At 29.7% G+C, this 5000-nt stretch overlaps 1 protein-coding gene across 1 annotated transcript in view; it reads right to left on the reverse strand.

Annotated features, from left to right (window-relative positions):
• Nucleotides 1-5000, reverse strand: part of LOC136847846 (uncharacterized) — a 208552-nt gene that overhangs the window by 1611 nt on the left and 201941 nt on the right. The gene's annotated exons all lie outside the window — the stretch shown is intronic.

The following is a 5000-nucleotide window of genomic DNA, read 5'->3' on the forward strand; positions in this document are numbered from 1 at the left end:
CGTAAAATCTTTCATATCCATCTTTTTACCTTTGTTAACCCTTTTATCATAGCTCTGCCACCTACTTTCACATTGAAATCACCCATCACAATCATTCTCTCTTTTTCTCCAAAATCAGCATGCACTTTCATAGGAATATGATCTCTCATCTTCATTTTTTCCATCCCTTGGCCATATCTACTTGAAATAGATAATTCCCAGGTGCTATCCTTACATTCGCTCACAAAATCCTTAGGCTATAAAATCTCTACTCTCTTCACTTTGTCCCGGTCTCCCAGACACAATAACAGCTGTCACTTTCATCGTCTTCCATCTCTTAACAATACCAGACACAATCGCTCCTTATTATGCAGTAAATGTTTAGCCTCGCTGTCGAACTTCTCAGTTCCAGAGGTCCTTTATTCCTCACACCGCTGGACTGTGGAACAGCCTCCCAGAAGGATGCCGGCAATTAGAACTTCAGAAGTTCAAGCGAAAATGCATTGCATTGCTACCCTGATACTGTTCTCCTTGCATTTTAATACATTTTTATCAGTTTATCTATTTATTAATTAATTAATTTTTTTTGATAAGTGGGATCTCTTCTTTCTGTATATCATTTTACTTCCTCTTCATTCTTCGTAATGAACACCATATTCTTTGGAAGCCTGAATTTCAAGTCAATGCCGCCTGTGGGCTTGTTCCATATGAATAGGTTTCATCTATGGAATAATAATAATAATAATAATAATAATAATAATAATAATAATAATAATAATAATAATAATAATAATAATAATAATAATAATAATAATAATAATATTCCTTGACATCCAGCTTTCTCGTCCTGAAAGTATCTACTTTCACGTCTTCATCTCTGTACCACAACAAGCAAACCGCCAGATACTAAATACCACTGCTTTCTGTATTTTGACTAAAGCACTACAGGTACGCTACTGGACGATATCTCACACGGACTTGCCATGTTTTTAATTATGGGTGCCCTGCACGAAAAAAATATGGCATTTGCAACTGACCGCAAAGAAAAATTACTATTTTTACAGTTATCTAGTCGCCTATCTGTCTCTAGCGGATAGACAGTCTCCCCCACGCACGTAACCGAGGACAGGTGGAATGTGGACACTCCGTTACAAACCTATTGTGGTTCTATGGAGCTACGAAGTGATTTACGAGCCGGGTAGTTGCACCTTCGTTCGGTCGCAACCAGGGTTACAAAGGGCATATACATAGGCTTGTAAACCTTATCGCGGAACACTTGTTGAGGCGGTGAGGCTAACAACATCTGTCGCCGTTTGCTAATGGAATGTGAGAATGTGTAAGTGTGTGTGTGTGTGTATATATATAGATATATATATATATATATATATATATATATATATATATATATATATATATATATATATATATATATATATATATATATATATATATATATATATATATATATATATATATATTTCAACATGTAATAACGCTTACTTATGTCAAAATGGAATTCAATCAACTACGGCAATCTCCGGCTCCACATATCTGGTAATGAAAATTTGTCACTCTGTAAAGAGAATCTTTCATGAACTGTAATGTGAAATATATTTCAAGGTAACTAAACTCGTAATATCAACGATTCTTTTATTGATATATCAATTCAACAAGATTCTTTTTTTTTTTGTAAATGTCCACCTTTCACCTACAAAAAACTAAATGAATTTAATTGAATACAGAATTTAGGCCAATTGGGACCTATGAGGTCATTCAGCGCCGAAACGGAAATTGACAGTAAAAAGGTTTGAAAGGTGTAACAGGAGGAAAACCTCAAAGCAGTTGCACTATGAATCAATTGTTAGGAGAGGGTGGAAAGTAAGATGGAAGAAAGAGAATATGAAAGGAGGTAACAAAAAACTAAATGAATTTGTCGTTCCTCACATAACTAAATCTTTTTTTTTAATAAACTCCCAATCCCTTTATAGCTTAAGAGCATCGTCCATCATATTTGCGTTTCAATTACTTGTACCCAAAATACGAAGGCCAAAGAACACAAGAGCCTATTCGAAAGGATTAAATACATATATATTACTAGGTTTTCTAATAATTTGAAAAATACTTAACAAGAAGAATTGATCAAATGAAAATGGAGTCTCGTCTTCGTGAATTCACATTCTTGAGTTTAAATAAAACTTATTCAAACTATATCAGAGATTATTATTATTATTATTATTATTATTATTATTATTATTATTATTATTATTATTATTATTATTATTATTATTATTTACTCAGTACATTTTTAACATTCCAGAGTTTAAATAAATCTTATTCAATCTACATGAGAGGTTATTATTATTATTATTATTATTATTATTATTATTATTATTATTATTGATATATTATTATTATTATTATTATTATTATTGTCCAATAAAAAAACTAATTATATAAGAAAGATTACTATTATGAAAAGAACAAAGACTTTGAATACTTGAACGGTGTTCCTCGTCAGTGCCAACGTTAGCATTGATGAGGAATACCGTTCAAGTGTTCGAAAGTCTTTGTTTATTTTACATAGTAATATATTTACTATATAATTGCCAATTTTTATTACACATTGTTTTTCACGAAATTGTGAATCTCTTAGCAGTCATATCCACATATTATTATTATTATTATTATTATTATTATTATTATTATTATTATTATTATTATTATTATTATTATTTAATTAGTCCATTTTAACATTCCAGAGCTTTCTAAATATATCTTATTCAAAGTACATCAGAGATTATTATTATTATTATTATTATTATTATTATTATTATTATTATTATTATTATTATTATTATTATTATTATTTCATCAGTTGAAAGACTACTGATCGACAAAAGCGAATAATCTACTTGAACCTCCTTAACCTGAGCCATGCGAACCTCAAAAAGTAAAAAAAAAGAAAAAATTAATATATATATATTATTATATATATATATATTCCTACAATAAACTGCAAAGATTCCATTATGTGAGAATTCTAGCCGTTGTTGGCAAGATTTTATATCACATTGGAAAACACAGAACCAGCAAGAATGACGGACAGACAACAGGACAAACAGCAAATTGGTGTATTGAAAAATTTAAAATAATTATAAATAATTAATGTACTGGCGGTACCAACATGTTCCTTCGGGGAAATTTATTCTCCATACCTTTAACTTCAGAACGGTCAAATTGATGTACAGCTATTTTCAGCGCACACGATACAAACTTATATAAGAGTAGCAAAAAGGAATAATATAATCTAATGTAATTCACGTATAAACCGGTAGTTTTCCTGAAACAAGCACTTTCTTCAAAGAGCTTGCGGACCATCTGATACCTTAAAAAAAAAAAGGAGATACCTTAAAAAAAAAGAAGATATCTCGAAAAAGGAAGATCCTTAAAAAAAGAAGATACCTTGAAAAAAGAAGATACCTTGAAAAAAGAAGATACCTTGAAAAAAAAGAAGACACCTTAAAAAAAAAAAGAAGAGGATACCTTGAAAACAAGATGAAACTTTGAAAAAAAGAAGGCACCTTGAAAAAAAAAGATACCTTGTAAAAAAAAAAAGAAGATACCTCGAAAAAGAAGATACCTTGGAAAAAAAGAAGATACCTTCAGAAAAAAAAGAAGATATTTAAAAAGAAAAAGAAGATACATTAAAAAAAAAGAGGAAGAAGAAGTAGTCTCGTTCAAACAGACAGACAACAACGAATTGCTAGTTAAATGAACTCGACTACACAATCATTATGAGCTAAGAGACACATAGAAGGTAACGCTTAATCTTCCCCGCTCACAGCTTATGGCAATAACGGCATATAATGCTGTCAAGCTACCTCGGCGGTTAAGCTGTTGAACGCTGTTACCTCGGCCGCAGAAAGAAAGACAGGAGAGGTGATCTTACGGTCGTTTGAATCCCGAGTGTTTTATTTATTTATTTATATTTTTTTGGTCTCTTCTCCTTAGAGCAGTGGTTCTTAAAACCAGGGGTGCTCGCTCCCCCAGGGGGAGCGAAGGCGGTTCCTAAGGGGTGCGAGGATGCCTATGAATAATTAAAGCAAAATATGTTTTTAAATACGCGTGTTATTTTTTTCTGCAAAAAAATAATAATAATAATAAAAACAATAATAATAATAATAATAATAATAATAATAATAATAATAATAATAAAAATAAATAATAATAATAATAAAATTAATAATAATAATAATAATAATAAAATTATTATTATTATTATTATTATTATTATTATTATTATTATTGTTGTTGTTGTTGTTGTTGTTGTTATTATTATTATTATGATCTTTTATTTTAGCAATTCAGGGGGTGCGAGAACTGACTGCCGATTTGAAACGGGAGCATACATTGAAATAGGTTAAGAACCACTGCGGCTTAGAGCAAAACGGGGGACATGAATGAAAAAGAAATAGGATTCTTACGAGCATAACACATGACATGGAACAGTCGATAAAAAACTGGTATTGATCACATTTATGTGAAATGAAATTTGAAAACTTTACGTAAACGGCGTTTGAACCCCACTGTTTTAATAATTTCGTATCTTCGCCTAAGATTAGAGCAGGGGTTCTTGACCTTTTCAATGTAATGCCCCTTTCAAATCAGCAGTCAGTTTCTCGCACCCCTGAATTGTTGAGATAAAAAAAAAAATAAAATAATAATAATAATAATAATAATAATAATAATAATAATAATAATAATAATTAATTAATAATAAATAATAATAATAATTATTATTAATATTATTATATTATTATTATTATTATTTTATTTTATTATTATTATTATTATTATTATTATTATTATTATTATTATTATTAATTGTTTATTTTATTTTATTTTTATTTTTTGCAGAAAAAAACAACATGCGTATATAAAAATATATTTTGCTTTAATTATTCATAGTTATCCTCGCACCCCTTAGGAACCGCCTTCGCACCCCCTAGGGGTGCAAGCAC

Source organism: Macrobrachium rosenbergii, chromosome 17 (assembly GCF_040412425.1).
Source record: "Macrobrachium rosenbergii isolate ZJJX-2024 chromosome 17, ASM4041242v1, whole genome shotgun sequence".
Lineage (NCBI taxonomy): Eukaryota > Metazoa > Arthropoda > Malacostraca > Decapoda > Palaemonidae > Macrobrachium > Macrobrachium rosenbergii.